The sequence below is a fragment of the Phodopus roborovskii genome, unplaced genomic scaffold, assembly GCF_943737965.1.
Source record: "Phodopus roborovskii unplaced genomic scaffold, PHOROB, whole genome shotgun sequence".
NCBI classification, from domain to species: Eukaryota; Metazoa; Chordata; class Mammalia; order Rodentia; family Cricetidae; genus Phodopus; species Phodopus roborovskii.
In genome coordinates this window covers 19,125,012-19,144,210 of record NW_026126567.1, presented here as the reverse complement: position 1 = coordinate 19,144,210, position 19,199 = coordinate 19,125,012, and the positions used below count along the sequence as shown (strand labels likewise).

The window sequence follows — 19,199 nt, the reverse complement described above, 5'->3', positions numbered from 1 at the left end:
TTAAGTTTATTTTAGATGTGTTTTTTGTTTGTTTGTTTTGTTTTGTTTTTTATTTTTTTGAGACAGGGTTTCTCTGTGTAGCTTTGGAGCCTCTCCTGGCATTTGCTCTGTAGACCAGGCTGGCCTTGAGCTCACAGAGATCTGCCTACCTCTGCCTCCCAAGTGCTGGGATTAAAGGCCTGAGCCACCACTGCCCGGCAGATGTGTGTGTTTGCCTGAGTGTATATGCATCGTGTTTGTTCAGTGCCTGCGGAAGTCAGTGGAGGATGTAGGCTCCCCTGCAACTGGAGTTACAGATGGTTGTGAGCCACCATGTAGGTGCTGGGAACCAAGCCTGGCTCCTCTTCAAAGATAACAAGTGCTGTTAACCCTGAAACATCCCCCCCAGCCACAATTCTTAAGTATTTTGTAATTGGCTTGCACCATCCATGAGTCCTTTGAGGTAACATCACATTTCATTGTAATTCTCAGGTGCTGCAAGCCCAAGAGCCTAGAAGTGAGTGTGTCCCAAGTCCCGTTTATTCCTGCCAGTGGCATGCATCCCCAATGCTTAGTTTCTCAGGTAATATTTTCAAATTCCTTAAACTGTACCCTAGGCATGATAGACTTGACCGGAATCATGTGGTTACCATGGCATCCAAAGACATCCTTTGGAAGCTCATTGACTTCTCCAGACAAAGACAGCAAACTGTTTGAAGGAACATTTTCTACCTCCAAGGCCGAGAATAGAAACAGCGTTTATCTGAGACAGTAAAACTGATTTTCAAAACTCCTCTCTAGAATAATCTTTCTCAAGATTTCTGCTGAAAACTGCCCCGTGGCTTGTGTACCTTTGCTTTGACTGGCGGCAGCTTTCCTTTCATCTCTAATCTGAAGGCTTCTTTCTGAATAAGACGGAAATGTGAATGACCCTGGCTGGCTACAAATCCTTTCACATTCCAGGAGTGGTTAGAGCAGTTGAGACATCCTGTTTATTCAGGAGCAAAACTGAGTCTACCAAGACAGGTTTGCCTTCTCCAAGAGCCACCTCTCCCTTCTGGTGGAGGAGTTTTTTGTTTCTGTTTTGAAGATAAAATTTGTTAGGTGTAGCTGAGGTTCAAAACTCGGTACTACGGGATAGATAGATGATAGACGGATTACTATCGTGAAGTGAATGAATAAATCTATTAAGCTTCCCCCTCCCCCGCTTATTTTGGACAAGAGCATCAAAAATTGGCTTTAATGAAAGTCTCCAGCACAGTGAGGTATTGAATTCTGTGTTCATTCTGAGTTAGATCTCTAAACATGCTTACCCTGTACAGCTGCTGTGAAACCTGAGCTGCATCTGCTCCATCCCACAAGCCCTTCCCTACCGCCCTCCGTTTTCTGCACCCTTGTTGCTCCAACTAATGTATAACAGATTCTCACACAGAGGCGAGAGTATGATGCTTTTTTTTACTCTTAATAAAACAATTCTTTGATGCTAATCTAATTCCCATTAATTTCTAGCTCAATTATTGAAAGGATTGGGTTTTATAAATTCTTATTGTTTGAAATTCTTTGCTGCACGGAAAGGCCCTGGACCACCAGCTTTTTGCCTTAGAGTTAGGAGGCAGGGACTGTTTAAGTCATTAATTTCTATTGTGTGACATTCATGCAACACTCGGCCATGCCAAGCATGCATTTAACCATTCTTGTTTGAACTACAAGGAGGGTTTGGGGGTGGGTAATATCCTCCCTGAGGCAGAGAGGAATTTTTGTTTTTGTTTGTTTGTTTTCAATCTGTACCCTTTCCTCTTGTTGGTATACAATGATACCTTACATGTGGCAAATTTAAATTCTGGTTTTAAGGAGGCAGAATGAAGGTCAAGATGATCTTGCATTTTTTTTTTAATGCCTTTAATTCAAAGTAATATCTCAGAGCAGCCCAACTTGGGGTGACATAGTCATAACTCAGAAATGCCTCCTTTAAAACCAGATCTTACCTGAAGGCAGAGTTGGAGCTCTAGCCGGCTCTTCCTGTCCCTGTTCAGTCTCAGGTTGCCTGATCATAGTGGGAAAGACAGGAGGAGGAGAGGGGAGCTCCCAGAGCTTGGTTGAGAATTGTCTCTCTCCCCTCCCATGCCCCCCCCCCCCAGTTTGCTTTAAGCTCCTCCAAGCCAGGTCATTTGGCTTCCTGTTGCGTCCTTCTGACATACAGGATAATTCTGTAATGAACCAGATGTGGTGGTGTTTATGGCAGCTCTCAAGAAGCAGGGGCAGACAAATCTCTGTGAGTTCTAGGCCAGCTCAGTCTACATAGTGGATTCCAAGCCAACAAGAGCTACGTAGTGAGACCCCATGTTTCAGTCAGTGTTCTGAACATGACCATGGCAACTCTTATAAAGGAAAGCATTTAACTGGGGCCGGCTTACAGTTTCAGAAGGTTAGTCCACTGTCATCGTGGCAGAAAGTGTGGTAGCACACAGGCAGACATGGTTCTGGAGAAGGAGCAGAAAGAGAGACTGTCTGGACTTGGAATAGGTTTTGGAACCCATCCCCAGTGACACACTTCCTCCAACAAAGCCACACCTCCTGATCCTTTCAAATAGTGCCACACCCTGGAGACCAAGCGTTCAAATCTATGAGCCTATGGAGCCATTCTCATCCAAACCACCCCACCCTGTCTTCAGGAAGGAAGGAAGGAAGGGTAAAAGCAATGCTAGCCTCACATTCCACCTCTTATATCTGCGAAAATCATAGAAAACATTGAACCTAAGAACCCCACCTGAAATGAATATGAGTAAGAGGTAAAACACATATTTTCAATCCATTGAACTGAGCTGCAGGCAATCACAAGAAAAAGCTAACTTCTCGATCCTGCCCTCAGGGAACTCAAAATCTTCTCCTAGACAGACTCCCTGCCGAGGGATGAAAAAAGTGTGTTTGGTTGGCCTGACCCAGGGGATGCCCTGAGCCAGGGGATGCAGTCATTCTGATGTAAGAGGGAGGGAGAAATAGCCGGACTCAACTGTCTCTTTGTCACATTCTACAGTTGCCTGTACCTTTCTTTTTTTTTTACTGTAAGAAACTGAATTCATCAACTGGTTGAGGGATGAGTCATTCCAACTACCTGGAAGAGAAGATGAACTCTGACATAATTTCAATTGGCTCTTTTCTTTAAATGTCAAGTAATTATGTTGTGATTTAGCATTAATAAATAATTGCTTCCATCTTTATCTCAACCTGGGTTAATATTTTCTAAGTTCAGCAGGACAATAATTTTCAAGATAACCAATTAAGGATGAGCTGCTAACACTCCGACTCGGGGGCTGGGGATCTTCTTTTCCTTAATAAAGATTTTATTGGGGGGGAGACTGAAAAGATGGCTCAGCAGTTAGGAAGGAGCACTTACTGCTCTTGCAGAGGGTCTGAGTTCAGTTCCCAGCACCCATGTAGGGCAGCTCACAACTATCTGTAACTCCAGCTCCAGAAGATTCAGCTCCTTCTTCTGGCTCCTGTGGACACCTCAACTCTCATGTTCTTACCCAAACACACACACAGACACATACACACAGACACACACAGACACACACAGACACATACACACAGACACACACACACAGACATAGACACATACACAGACACACAGACACACACAGACACACACGGACACAGACATAGACACACACACAGACACACAGAGACATATACACAGACACACAGACACATACACGTACACACATAGACACACACAGACACAGACATAGACACACACACAGACATACACACAGACACACACATACACTTTTAACGAAAAAGACTTCATTTTGGAATAACTTGATATTTACAGAGAAGCTGGAAAGGTAGTGCAGGGTTCCCAAATTTTCTTTCTCTAACTTCCCCTAATGTCTCGAGTAACACAATGCATTTTCAAAACTAATAAGCTGACGTATGTATAATAGAAGTAAGCTGCAGGCAGCTCAGATTGCCCTAGATTGCCCACTAATGCCCCTCTTCTCTGTTCAGTCTTGGATGTCACTTGAGACTTAGCTGTTCGGAGTCCTTAGCTTTCTGTCTTGCATGGTCTTTCTATGCTTTTAACAAATGTCATTTCCTTTTGACTAGTACATTTGCACCCTTCTCCCAAGTTAAGCACTCATCAGTCAGGGACCTAGCAGAGCACGTAGGGCACACACTGGAACATTCTGGAGAAAATGGAGCAGACTGTTATTTCCAGAGGTGGAGACGGGATTAAGGAAACAGATGGAGGTTGTTAAGGCAACCAGGGGCTGTCTACAATGGAAAGTGTTACTCTCCTTGGCATGCAGTGCGGGTGTGGTGCGGGGAGCAGAGACTGCCGAAGCAGAGCGGTTGTCAGGCGTGTGTAGGAGAAGCCACTTTTAGATCAGGAGCTCTGGGTCCAGTGTATGGAGGAAGATAGACCTGAGTCTCCCTCTGCATCTCCTGCATCAGCCTCATGTTAGTAAACCCAACATGACACTGGAGGGCATGGTGGTGGCAATGGTTGCGGGGGGGGGGGGGGGGGGGGGAGGATTTTCATCTCCTTGGTCATAGACACAAAGGGAAATGTGGAGAGTCAAATGCATTTTCATTTAGCCTTGGAAATTGTCTAGTTTATCAACATGTGGCAGGTTCAGCAACTATTCTGATGGAAGTTTAATAACATAATGAAAACTGCAGCATCCACCTAAGTAGACAAATATCCAGACCGAAAAAACGAAGCATCACCTCAGGCAGTCGTGGAATTGATAGCAGGCTTTTCGAGTGAAATAGACAACCTGGAAACATTTGCATAGAATGGTGCTTCCCCCCCCCCCCCCCCCCGCCCTGTTTTGTTACTTGGCTCTGGGTTTTGAAAGAATGATGGACTCCTCTGAGCAAGTTAAATTCTGGAAGAGAAGATTCTGAAAATCAATTTGCTTTTTATTCGAGCTGCAAAGTAATGAAATCAAATAAGCAAGACTGTGTCATATGTCTGAAGGGGGCTGTGTTTTCTGCTGTGGTGTTTTGGTTTTGGATGGTGGGTGAGATTTCTTTGTTTCAGATGAGGAATAGGAACTTAAATGGTTGAATATCAATCTGGCTTGCATTTTTGGGGCATTAGATACATGAGATTTGCCCAAACAGAAGGTTCTGTAGGGAATTTGTGACCACCCCACCCCGAAATACATGTCTCAGATATGTGTGGGTCTTGTCCTTTAGCTCCTCTGCTTTCTCCAGGAGAGAAGCTGTTCTCCATTCATCTAGACAGCGTTGCACTGGGGTTTTGGCAGGATGGAGACTCCTTCCCAGGGTTTAAATGAAGAAAGTTCAAGAAAGGGCTACTGCAGACCTGTGGGCATGATCCTAGGAGTTCTGGCCAGAAATCGGCAGGAGTGGGAAGCCATTCTTATCTTGGTTCAAAGGGTGGAAGGAAAAAGCTGTCCAGTAAATGTTGTAGTTACTAGCAAACAGCACTTTTGAAGCCACATGGGTGAGGGGCCTTGGCTGTTACCAGACCGTTCAGTGTGAGGAGAGTGAGGGAACAGCAGCCCATAGTGGGTGGGTTTTCCATTGATGAAGCAAGGGAAGTGAGATGGCAAGGGAGTGTGCATGGTGCCAGTCAGGGGAGGTGCCCCGAGCAAGTGTGCTGGAGGCCAGCTAACTGGCCCGTTGAAACAGAACACTTGCTTCCCCCCAGATGCCAGCTAACTGTCCCACTGTAACTCAACATTTCCACTGGTCCAGGTGATTATAAATTTAGATTCGGAGGGAATGTAAATTAGTTATTGTAAACTAATAAGGAAATCCACTTCTTAAAGAAGCCCTCCTCCCCTAACCTGTTGAGGTCATAGTTCATGGAAAGCCCTATGTCTTTGAGTTGCTTAGCCTCTTGGAATATTGAGAAAGATGTCATCCATTAGCAACATTGAGACCGAAGAAGCCTGTAAGGCCTCTGAAGCAGGGGGCCCAGCAGTTGCCCCAACGGGCATTTTCAGAGTTCAAATCTCGGCCTGTGTGCTACCATTGCCCTAATGGGTTGTTTCTGTTAGCGCTAAATGTAATTACCAAATGATCATTTCAGTTGTTCATTGGTTATTTGTGCATGAAATATTTAATGAAAATAGGTTCAAAATGCTTCAGCCACGGAAAGACCCATTTTGGGTCTTTGTGTGCTCTCTTACCCTAGTTGCAGGTTATTTGAAAACAGATACCGTGTGACCTTAAAAGACTCTCAGAGAACTTTGTGTCAGGGTCACTGCAGGCCTGGTGTGAGCCTGGGAGAAGCAGAAAGGGTCAGAGTGGCATTTTAGGAGAGGGACCTGGAGGTGTCTTCTTTAGCTGCACGTTCAGATAGTGACACAGGGCAACACAGCCCCAGGAAAAGAAATTCATATTGGATTCTTCTTTTCCTGGTAGGTGACCTCTGAGAAACCATAGCACCAGCTGCTCTCCTAAGGTGTGGATGCATCTCTGTGCCAGCCTCCATTTACTGTGGCAATGTTTGTTCTAAATAGCCTCAGGTTTCCTTCCCATATTAGTGATAGATTCTTATTAGGCAAATCTACCTTTATTTAAAGTCCCTGCAAAGAAAAACGATGCTCGTTAAAATATTAGTATTTACGTTGTACATTCCTGTAGACTCTTACAAGGGCCAAGCTTTGCTTTTGTTGTTCCTTAGCCCAGAAAGGGTGCCTGGCTTTTTCTTTGTCTCCAGCCATGTCGCCTACAGGAAAATATTGAGTAAAAAGGTTTAAAAAAAAAAAAATGGACAACCAGCCCAGGAAGAGGTCAAGGGTCCTTGACTCTCATTGCTTACACAAACTTAATTGAAGTTTTAAACAAAGCTAAAAATAAATCTGTCTAGCATGCTTTACAGAAGCATTGCTGTTGTTTCCCAAGTAGCTAGACCCAATCAGTGGCTTACAGTTACTTACTCTAAGCAAATGGACCTTTGCTGTTGTCTTGATTTGACCTGTGTGAGATACCAAAGTAGACGGGGGTAGGGGAGTTGGGTGGTGGTGGTGACTGATGCTACACCATGCTAGCTGCCTGTGGCCCAAGACTTCTGGCATTGGCTCCAATATAGAGAAGGTCTGCGACCTTTTCAGTGCCATTTGCTTGATTTCAAGACAGCTCCTTTGTCAGTAGGTGGCAATCGCAGCCCAGCCTGAGTTCTGTTGTCTTTCACATTCCCTCAAAGTCAGTTGGCCACCATTCTTGTACTTCTTAGTTCTTCAGAGGACATCCATTCCCTTTCTCATGGTTAGCTCAGTAGACAGAGCTTCTAGCCTACCTGTGTGCTCACTGTGTCCCTTGCTTCTGCTACCTATAGGCTTCCTGGACCATCTCATGTATCAGGCCTCTTGATAGAAACTCTCATCCAGTTTACAGTCGCAGTTGACAGAATAAATCCTCTGTCTGAAACCACCAGAAGTTTCTGTTTGCAAATGCTATGGGCAAGACCCAGTGCAAGGTGCTGTAGGAAGGACAAACAGCCACCCTGCTGGTTTTACACTGTGTCCTTGATTAGCCTGTGACTTCCTGGATGGCAGGCATTGTACTTATTAGCTATCAATGTACAGGGATAATCAGATTTCTAATCACATTCTTTATTCTATATTTCCACTCCATATAGCTCCGTAAGGTGTATGGCTTGGAAAACCATGGACATAGTCCTTCCTTGGTTGCTGATGAGGCCTCTGATATTTCAAAATACTATGGTTTAAAGGCGGGATTTAAATGCGTTCACCAGACCCAAGATAAAGATAAATAGGAATTTATTAGAGAAGCACGTACACAGATGATAATAAGAACTACCGCAGCCTTCCTGCTCCAGAAGATGCAGTCTCTGCCCTTCCAATGCTCTTCACCACCCAAGAGAGCATGTGCCTGTAGCAACTCTACTTTAAAGGGATCACATCCACACCTAAAACCATGCCCAAAGGGTGTGGCCCATTCTTCAAGTTCACTGACAAGACAAGATGCCACTACAATGGCTCTTTTTAGAATTTTCACGTTATATGAAATTATTACTCTAATCTTAATTCAGGGTATGATTTACTGCACAGCGACCTAATACCTGGCACTGGTTCAAATACTTGGCATTTACAACATACTAAGTCCTACCAAGAAAGACTATGGGGGAACACAACGTCATAGACAAAGCTGGGTTCATTATGGTGCTGTAGCAGGAAAGGACTATGTCCTGGGATGCTGTGGAGTTGGAAAGAACATGGGTAGTGTCTAGTACTACAGGCCAGTCAGATTCTGCACACTAACAACCAGAAGTCTCATCTTTAGCATGTGTACCTGTGCAGAGCTGTGGTTGGATTTTATTGCTGTCGTGTTGAGAGCCAGAGGGTCTGAGTGAGCGTGTGTTATATGTCTGAACCGAGTTTGTCTTGCATGCCATGGTTTGCATAGTTGTCTGTGTTATGAATCATGGTTTTATGAGCTGTGGCTTTTGCTTAAGTTCCAGGTCCTATTTCACATGCTGCTTATCAGCTGAATTTGCTTTACTATCAAAGTAGAGGAAATAATGCACAGCGTCTCTCCGGGAAATTCCCCGTTTAGGCTATCATTGTTTGGCATGTGTTGTAATAGAGCTAAGAAGAGGTTTTTCCCTTGTTCTTAATTTTTAATATGCCATTTTGTTTTTGTTTTTCTTGCATTATATTTTTTTGGAGACAGAGTCACATTTAGCTCAGGCTGGCTTTGAGTTTGCTGTGTAGCTCAGGCTGGCCTTGGTCTCTTGATCCCTTCTGCTTCTATCTTCCAAGTGCTAGGATTAGAGTTATGTGGCTCCATATATGACTAAGCATGCCATTTTGTTGAAATTCTATAATGTATAAAGTTCTGTATATATCATACCCTAAGCAAATCACATACATTATCTTATTTAATTCCAACAATAGGAGAAGTAGGTGATGTTTTCTTACTCTTGTTGTTAAGTAAAGAAACTGAGAGGCAAAAGGGTTGAATAATCTTTCCTGCTCACCCTGCCAAGACACCAGGGCCTTGGACTTTATTAGACAAACATTTATTGGGAACTCTCCTAGCGCTCTCTCTAATCTGAAAAATAAACCTTGGAGTAACGCTTACTGAGGAGGGACCTGAGACTTAGGAATGCGAGGTAGCTGCCCTGATGTCACTAAGTTAGTGACACATGGCAGAGGAGAATCTGGAGTGAGGCAGGGAGGCCTCTGAGCAGGCTTCTCTGAACCCTTCAGCCCTTGCCTGTGCAGTCTGGCCCCCCACATCTGTGTTCTTAACCAGCAAACAGCTCAGCAGCACAGAAGAGTCAGGAAGTGTTGATGTGTAGACTGAGGCTTGGCAGATATATGGGATTACTTCTGTGTGGACCATGGAAACCAGGCTCTGAGATTCCCCCAGGAGCAGGGGGCCTCGAGGAGCCCTGGGAACAGAGTGGTGCTGCCGGGCCAAGGAACAATGGGGCTCTGAATGCAGAAGATGGAGAAACAGTAAGTGGCAAGCAATAGAGCTGGGGACAGGAATGGATGCTAGCCTGGGGGACTTCATTCTTCGTGTGTGACCAAAAAAAAAAAAAAAAAAATGCCTGTCTCAATACAAATGATCACTCAGGAAAGGGACCAGCAAGGACAGTGATGCTAAAGGCAATTCCAGAGAAGATCTGAGCATGTACAGAACAAAGGAACCTTTAGAGAAGAAATGCTGTTTGGAGACGGTCCTGGAGCGATTGCTTTGAAAAGTACAGCACTCATGCTAATGTCGTCTATGTCCCCGGCACTATTTCAGTCTCAGTCCGAAGAATCTCTTTCGTTTGTGGGGTGCTGGGTGGTGATTTTCACTTAGCATTCGCATCAGTCTTAGAAGGTAGAAGCCACTCGTGCTCTAATTGTGTAAATGAGGACACACAGTCGGGAGATCCAATGGTCAGTGGTAGAGCCGAGGCTTCCAACCGGTTTGATTCTAGCTTGTGTTCCGTTAGTTGTCTTGCCTCAAGAATTTGTGTCCTTTGGCTTAGGAGATGCAAAATGTCTCAAACACACAGCCACCTCATGTCCTAAAGAGGCTGGAGTGACAGTGGGACTGGGGGGGGGCTTCAGGGTTGGCTTATCCCTTCCCAGTTCTAGGTCAGAGTCATCCTTCTCTGATTGCTTCCTACCGTGGAACTTCCTGGCTCAAAATAGTCATATCACCCAAGGGTGCTGCTCCTTAGACATCAAGTGATGCTCCCAAGGCTGCAGGCTGAAGTCATGGTGCCTGCTGGTTGAAGGTGTTCTTCCTGGGGACACCGGCTCATTAGCCAATTAGCAGTTAGCTCTGTGCTGTCCTTCCCATCACTAACTAGCGGTTCGATTAGTTAACTAATAGCAGGTGTTGTCATTAGGAGGCGCAGTCACTCAAAGGTCTTTGCTGACTGGAGCTAATGATCAACTTTGCTAATTTAGGGGTGTGGCATTCCAAGTACTTGCTGCAGCAGAGAAAGGGTCTGGGTAGTAACGCACATGTATTCTTGGGGCAAGGGGACAGTTTGTTGTCATTTTCCCCCCTGTAGTATGCAGTTATAGATTATCTTGCTTCATTATTCTAAAAACGAGTTTTCTCACTGTCCTTGTGGTCGACCACAGGTAGAGTAGCTAGCAAGAGCCTGAGCTGAAGAGGAAAGCCACCTTGGATGGTCCTTGGTAAGTTACTCAAACTTTCTGCCCCTTAACTTCCCCCACCCTCTGTGTGTGTGTTTGCATATTGCTGCAGTGAGTTCTGGGGATTGAACTTAATCCATCATGCTTGGTGTCAAATGTCTACCCAATAAGCCATCTCAATAGCCCTAGGTTCTAGCGTCCTAATAATTTTAAGAATGGAAATTCATAATTTCACTTGATCGTGAAAAACAATTACATTGCTACTTAAAGACAGCTTAACTGCATGTGGTCAGGGAAAGAAGGGGAAAGGAGGAAGTAGAAAGGCAAGAAGGGAGTAAGAATGAGCCCCTGGGTCATTGGGCTAGAACCAGCAATCATGTCTGTCTGTCCGTCTTGTTCCAGTAAAGGACGGTCCCTGGCCACACTCACTGCTCAGATGCCTCAGTTCTTAGTTGTTTCACTATGTGGGCCTCTTGCCATGTGGGACTTTAGTAAGTGCTTTACATATAACATGACTCATGAGCTAGCTACTTCAGCAAGTTCTCATCCTGAGACATCGGGATCCAGTCCAGCACCTGGACAGAAACTTAGATCAGTGCTGCAACTGTTGGAAAATGGCATGGCAAGTCCCCATGAGACATGCCGATGGGTTTTTAAACAGTTTGACCTTTTCAGGGGCTTCCCTGGGCTCCTGCCTCAGGCAGAAAGAGCCGGTGCAAATTCCTACAGATTCCCTTCTCCTGTTGGTCACTGCCTGTGTGCCCACCTTCACTTAGCTGGCCGCCCCTCTGCACACACTGCTGTGCTGACCTCATGCCATGTCTGCTTGCTTCTCTGATTGGCATCAGAAATCTGTGCCTGTCTTGGCCCTCCTAAACCTCCCAGGCTCCTCCCCCCTGTCTGAGAAGGAAACTCAGACACACGTGCCACACAGGTAACTGAAGTCCTGCATATTCCAGAATCTGGTCTTGTTTTCCTGAAACTTTATTGAGAGGATTTCAAGGCCAGTGTTTTTGTATCGGAGGGGCTGCCTTTGGGATAGGCCAAGGCTAGCTTTTCCTTTCAAGTCCGATATTATGTGACACAAGAGAACTCATGATTGTGAGTTGTGAGTTGTGATTGTGAGTAGACTGAGGATGTCTCTGTGAGGGGTGGAGAGTACATGGTGATATGGAGCTTGTCTGTGACAAGGCTGTCAATGTAATGTGTAGTTTCTCTATCTTGCTGTGTTAGGCTAGAGCAGGATTCAGGAGAATTTGAGGAGATGGGTATTTTATATAAAAATAGGATGCTAACCATTCCAGGTTCCTCAAGGGTGACTCAGCTTGCCCTTTTCCATTCTCAAAAAGAAAAAAGAGAAAAAAAAAAATCACAAAATGTGTCTTCCTTTCTGCCTAAGCTATTTTTTTTTTTTACCACTACTATGCAAGGAGCCGAACTCAAGCCATGCTAGATGGCAGAAAGAAACTACTAAGTTTCTTTCTTGTTGCTAAGAGAGAAACAATAAAAAAGGCAACATTGGCATTTGTCCTGGTGGGCAGCCATGGGAGATTGGTGGTGTGTGTCTGCGGTCTGTCCAAGCTTGTCATTTCTGGTGAGAGAGTTACTGTTGGCTCTGCTAAGAAATCTTGTTTACTCCAGTTCCATGGTGTTCAAGAGAGTATGGATTAGAAACAAGAATATTGGCATCTGGAGAGATTGCTCAGTTTATAAAATATTTGTCACGAAAGCTTGAGGACCTGAGTTCAGTCCCCAGAACCCACTTAAAAAGCCAGACACAGCAGTGACTTCTGTTGTCACCAGGGGCTGTGTGGATGTCAGTCTGGACAGCTACCTGAAACCATGTTGATGTCTGAGGGTCTTTCAGCCTCCTGCCCCAAGCTGCTGCCAAGGGCCATGTCTGGGTCTGTGTTCCTGCTGCAGCTGTGGTCCCAGTTCATGTCCATGGCCTGTGTTACCACAGGGGTCATAACAACTATGTGTGTTGAGGTCCAAGAGCCTTGCTGAGCCAGCCCACTCCTCACGGGAAACTGCAGCACGAGAGCTGGTCCTGTCCTGCCCCGCATGGGAGAGCTGCTCCCCTAACTTCCCCCACCCCACACTCAGGAGAGTTTCATCACCCCCCATGGCATGGACGAGAGCTGGCTCTGCCCCTTACCTGAGGCAGGCGGTCCCAGTGTCCTGGACCAGTTCAGCTCTCACCCAGACCTACATCCTGGGTCATCTATGCTGGAGGGTGTGAAGGGACTGGTCCTATAGAATCTGGTCCACAGAATCTCCATGACTCGGGCAGCAGTGCGGTGTGTGGGAGGAGTTTCTATGAGCGTCCAGTGGTGATGGTGTACCGGAGGCCTTGAACCAGACTCATTGCAATGAGCATTTTGTGGGTGGGGCTGATTGGACAAAAGGGTCTACTGTGTGACAACACAGCTCCCGATGCCACTAGGGTGAATGAAGAAGTGTTGGGAAGATAGAGGAGTGAGGTTTTTTTGTTTGTTTGTTTTTAATTAATTTGGGGGGATTATTTTGGGGGGCATGCTACAGGGGTGAGGGGTAGATGTGGAGGGACTGGAAATTCCCGAAGAATCAATAAAGAATTTTGTTTAAAAATAAAAAAATTAAAAATAAAAACCAGACATGGTGATGCACACCTGTAGTTCTAGTTGAAAGGATCACTAAAACTCACTGGCCAGATAACTTAGCCTAATCCGCGAGTCCCAGGTCTCAGTGAGAGATCCTGAAGCAACACCCAAGGTACACACACATGCACACAGGCATGCACACACACACACATATGCATGTACACATGCACATATGCATAAATACAGGCATGCACATGCTCACACACATGCATATGCACATACACACACATGCATGCACAGAAACAGATGCATGTACACACATAAAATACATACAAAGAGAATCTCAAAAGGGCCTAATTCTTCATTTCCCACCTCTTTACTTTGAAGCTGTCTAGAAGGCCACGCCCTCCCAGGGAAGCCACACCCTCTCTGGGTCAGCTGTGCCCTCTTTGTTTGCCAGTGCTTTCTCAAAGTATTTGGCAGGAATGAACTATTCTGTGAGCTTTGTGAGTTGAGGCTGGGACGTGATTGGTACCCATGACAGTGTCTGGCAGATGATTGGTGCTGCCTTGTGAAGTTGCATACATTCAAAGCTGGGATTAGCTGTGCAGGGCTCAGTTGCCTCACAATGGCTCTCAGCTCTCAACAAAAGCATTGTGCCCATATCTGCCATTCCAGATATGCCCCATTGGTGTTTACAGGAACGTGTTGTGAAAGGTTTGGTTAGCCTTCTCAATCTGATTGTCTGAAGCCACGGAACTTTAAAAAGCTTCAAACCAGAGGAGTAAGTGCAAATGCCTTTTCTAACTCTTCCTCCGAGAGACCAAAAAGGGTCTGGGCCACACACGGCTCTAACCTGGGTGGGCAACTGCACGTGTTGTAAATCTGTATTTATGAGAGTGAGACTGCATTCATTGAGTCTGAGGAAGGAAGAGGAAGGGTTTAGAGGGAGAAGAAAGTCCACAAGGAGGCTATCGTCCAAGATTTTTTAAAGTAATACTTATTCTTAACTCTCTGAGAATTTCATACAAGGAACTTTGATCATAGTCTGATCTTCTTCCCCTAACTCCTTCTAACCCCATCACCCTACCCAACTTCATGTCCTCTCCTTTGACTCTAATCTGGGCTGCCCATAGATCATGCACAGGAACATGGTTGACCATCAACTGTCCGAGAAGCCATCAAATGTCCTCAGCTGGGGTAAGGCTGGGAGTGGGTTTGTGAGCTCTTCCCACTCCACACTGATGTTGATTGACTTGACATCCTGTAGGTGACCACGGTCATGACCAAGGTGGCCCTGTCATGTGCAGAGGATAGCTCCCCTCTAGACCTCCCCAACCTCTGTCTCTCATATTCTTCCCATCCCCCTGTTCTGTGGTGGCTTCTGACTCTTGGTTCTTCATGATGACCAGTTCTGAGCCTCTGAACCAGCCATCATTCACTGAACAACGAAACTCCTCTGATGAGGTCAGAGAGCTACGCTAATAAAGATAAATTTGAGGGCAGTTAATACTCTGTCCACTTAGCAGAACAATAGTCATAGGTTCACTCCTGGGGCCTGTGAGTTCCCTAACCGTGGGTTCTTGGCCAGATTTACGGTGCCACACATGTATTTACTCTTTTGGAGTGTAGGCTCATGGCTTTGTGTGTGTGTGTGTGTGTGTGTGTGTGTGTGTGTGTGTGTGTGTGTGTGTGTGTATGTGTTGGAGATGGAGCAGGTATGGGCATGACACAGTGCTTGTGTGGAAGGGGACAACTTTCTATAGTCCTTTTCTAATCCTTCTACCACGCAGCCACACTCAGGTCATCAGGCGTGGTGGCAGGTGCCCCAACCTGCTATGCCATCCTCCTGGCTCTAGCTCATGATAGGAGCAATGATTTTTTTTTCTGTGTGCTTGAAACTGAATGTGGAGAGCTCCAGAATTAGCATCAGTGTCCTGGATTTTTCTTTTACAAGGTAGCATTATATCAAAACAACATTTCTTCAAGTTGCAACATTATTTTGTTAAATGAAATCATATCATTCTGTTAAATCAACAGGCTATAATTTGGTCAGTTGTTTCCATTTTTTAAAAACTGTTATGAACCATGCTTCTATGAGCATCTTGCATGCTCCAGTTCTCTTGCTTTGCCTTTAGATGAATGAAGGCTACGTTAAAGAGGAAAGGCATTTCCATGGCTCTGGATACATACTTTTCAAAGGGCAGGAATGAATACATCTAGGGAACATTTAACCTCCTTTGAAGATGCTAATGTTCAATGATGTTTACCACTGTACATTCATCCATTCATATTACAATTCTGAAGCCACATCCTCTAGATTACATTCTCTCTGCCACCTTGCCATGCTGCCCACATAAAAACTGGGTTCCCTTCAGGGTCTCCGTATGGCATCACACACAACAAAATGCCCAACGATCCAAGCCAATCAGACAACACCAGGATTGGCTGTATAATGAAAGTCATCTAAAAGCCCATCTCTTCCCCTCAATCAAATCATGTGGTGTAGCCTGACTCAGAGTTTAGAGGCAGGGACAAGGCAGCTTGGAAACAGTACAGTAGGTTTGGTAAAAGAACGGTAGTGTAAAAGAACAGCAAAAGAAACCAGATGTAGTTCAGACAGAAAAGGAGAGGGAGGACCTTTCTCTTACAAGAGAGACCTTTCAGGAGCTTCAGATGGCAGGCCTATGCAAAATCATTTTGGGAGGAAAGGGCCAGGAAAGCCACTGAGCTCAGCCTCTACCCTTTGGATGCTAATGAATGGGTACTTTCAGAATTTGACCTGGTGGTGTTTCTAGGCATAAATAGCGAGTACAAATACTCTTGCCAGCAAAAATAAACAGCTTGGGAAGAAGGAAATGTCTCAGGGATCCTAAAAAGAAGGGGTAGGGCTTAGGACACCCATCGAGTCTGTTCTCCACTCCCCGTGACCTTATCTTTATTTCCTCTTCTCTTTGATTTTTCTATCTTTCAAAATCGACAGTGTCTCCAGTGGCAAAAGGTCACAATTGCTTTGGGGAGGTTATATTTAGATTCCCTGTGCTTGAAAAAGGTACAAAAGCTACAGAATCTGCCTTGTTGCACATCCTCTGGGTGAGGACCCATCTAACAATACTGCACTGGGGTTAGCTATTGCCACATAGCTAACTTGCACAAGCATCACTTGTCTATCATGCCGCCTCTAATCCAAGCTGGTCCCAATGGGAAGGCTCAGCTGTGTTCTAGATAGCTTTATCTGGAAGGTGTATGATCCTCTTCCTAGATGGCATACCCACCTCGATGGCAAGTCTGTCCTGGCTGTTAGCAGAGTGTTTGAAGGTCAGGGTTAGAGGTTTTTAGGCTAAAAGTCATGGGAACATTGGTTCCTTTTTGTGTGAACCTGTCCACAGTTGCTTGGCTTCCATATAGCTTTGTTGCTCTTGCAAAAGTGAAGAGAGAGTTGGAGAGTAGGAGAGAGAGAGAGATGGGGAGAGGGAGAGGGATATATATATATGTGTGTATATATATATATATATATATATATATATATATATATATATATATATAGAGAGAGAGAGAGAGAGAGAGAGAGAGAGAGAGAGTATTCTATTGCCTTCTGGATCCAAACTAGTAAGTTAACACCACAGTATCTACCACATTTGATTTTTTTTTTTTTGATATGTCACTAAAGGCATATAACATTCAAAAGAAGGGGAATTCAATTTTACCACAGGTGGAAGAAATGACATGGGATTTGTCAACGTGTTTAAAACAAAACACCATACTTTTTCTTCCCTCTTTAAGTGTACCTTTGCGTATCCTCAGACTCATTCACAGGGTAAGGGAAGCAGGATGTGGGCTCAGTAAGGCAAGGGCAAGGGCAAGAGAACTCAGTTTACCTAGAACAGATGGAACCCACCTCCTGAGCTACCAGCCTGGCTTGTAGAGGAGCAAGGGTCACTGTCATACTGTCCCCACTAGACTTTGTCTCTGGTGCTTGATTAGTGTCCTTAATTATTATTGAGGAACTTCATAATAATGAGTTAAGGTAAAGCTTCAAGTATGCTCTGTCCTTCCTCGTTGAAGCTGGGGTAAAGTGACAGCAGAGGATTGAGGGAAATACAGAGCTAACTTTGTTTAGAGATTGTTTTTAACCTCATAATAAAGTAGAACGTCTTTGGGTGGACCCTTGAATACACTGTGCTCTAGGGTCCTGCTCCTGAGCCTGACTTTTGTCATGGATCACAAAGAGGGCTGGTGTCTAGGAGATGTTTCTAGTCTCCGAGTGCATGGGATGCTTGTGCTGTCACTGACATAGGAAACTGAGGCACAAATATAAAAGTGGCGGGAATAGTCTCCTAGGGTAGAATTGTCCCAGGGAGTCATGGTCAATCACGGAAGACCATTCTTTGGGTGCAAGGCAGCACTGTTTTTCCGCATCCCCTTAACCTAGCTCTTAAATTAGCTCCTGGCTAGTCTCTAATTTAAAGCACGGAAGACAGAGGATGTTGTTAGAGTCTGTTAAGCCCTTTCCATGGATGGAAGGAACATCCCTAGGTACTTGCTGAGGTTTCTGAGAGTTGGTTTTGAGTCATTTACTTTCTGTATTAAGTTCCAAACTGCTTTCACTTAAAAGCCTCCACATTTATTACCTCTCCTGTAGCACGGGATTTTACTTTTATTCTTAAAGGTTTCTATCACTTACTCTATATAGGACATTCTCTCCCAATGACATAAATTGCTATGATTAACTATATGAAATCTGTTTATGTCATTAAACCATAGGCTGGAAGATGTCTACCTGTAAACTATGGCTCCCATTAAGTAGAGATATTTTGGTGTTAAAATCTTTAGACAGTTTAAAGAATTCGAAACAGAGAATTGTCCAATTGTCCAAGGGATAAAGAATATGCTGTGTTTATAAATAATATATAACCAGTTGATTTCTTTCCTCTTTTACTGGTCCTCAATGTATGTGGTTTTTAGAAATGGCAGGTAGAGGCATTTATGAAGAATACCAGACAAAATAACATCACAGGCTCCAGCAGGAAAGAGACACATGCTTAAACAGTAATTAAGTCTTGTTTGTGAAGGTATTTCTGTGACTTGGGGAAACTAGAGAATAACCCATATGGCTAAAGCCACACTAGAATGTTAGGGGGGAGAGGACATGGAGCAGTGACCGTGCCTTCGCAGAATGACATGTACACCTTCCAGGAAGATTGCCAGAGAGCTCATCTTTCTGATCATGCCCCATACTAACCGTGACCCATAGAGAAAACAAGGAGGCCCGTCACTTCATTCCATATCATTCGACCTTCTTGGGTTCAGAGGAGACTGGAGATGGTTAGAGAATGACCTGCAGGGAGGGGCCAGTGAAAGCTCTCCATCGCAGCAGATGAACACTGCTCTAGTTAGTTGTTTTAGAAGGTCAGGCTCATCAGATAGGTAAACTGAATACACATTTCCCTCCGATAGGATAAGGGTGAAAATTCAGAGTGCACAAAATTCACTTTGTGTTTATGGCATTGTTCAGGCCACAGCACAAGAGTGGGACTCTGGGGGGGGGGGGAAGATAGCAGATAAGGGACTGGAGAGGTGGCCCAGAGGTTAAGAGCATGTGCTGCTCTTTCTGGGGACCAGAGTTCATTCAGTTCCCAGCACCCATGTTGGGCAAATCACAACTGCCCATAACTCCAACTTGAGGGAATCTGAGAGCCTCTTTAGGCCTCTGTGGGCATTGTACTTACGTGGGCATAAGCATGCTTACCCTCTGCTCCCACACATGCACACAATTTAAAATAAATAATAAATCTTCAAAACAAAATAAGGAGCATGGGAGAGCCAAGATATTCAGAACTTTTCCTAAAGGAAGATGTTTAGTTCTCCTAAACGATGGCAAAGACCTTGAGATGGAGGGGCGGTGGCGGGAGGTGGGCGATGGACAGTGGGGAGACAGATGGATGGACAGCATGCCCTTCAGTTAGACACTGTTGTTTATTAATACCCAGAAGCTGAAGCATGGGTCTCTAGAGGTGGGTACATT

The 19,199-nt window shown here is 44.9% G+C and overlaps 1 protein-coding gene across 1 annotated transcript in view; it reads left to right on the top strand.

Moving 5' to 3' along the window:
• Positions 1-486: 486 nt before the first annotated feature.
• Ncald (neurocalcin delta) overlaps positions 487-19,199 on the top strand; it is a 230,945-nt gene continuing 212,232 nt past the window's right edge. The window contains exons 1-2 of the mRNA XM_051202756.1: positions 487-562; positions 10,578-10,634. The gene's annotated coding sequence lies outside the window, so the exon portion shown is untranslated. The remainder of the gene's footprint in view (positions 563-10,577; positions 10,635-19,199) is intronic.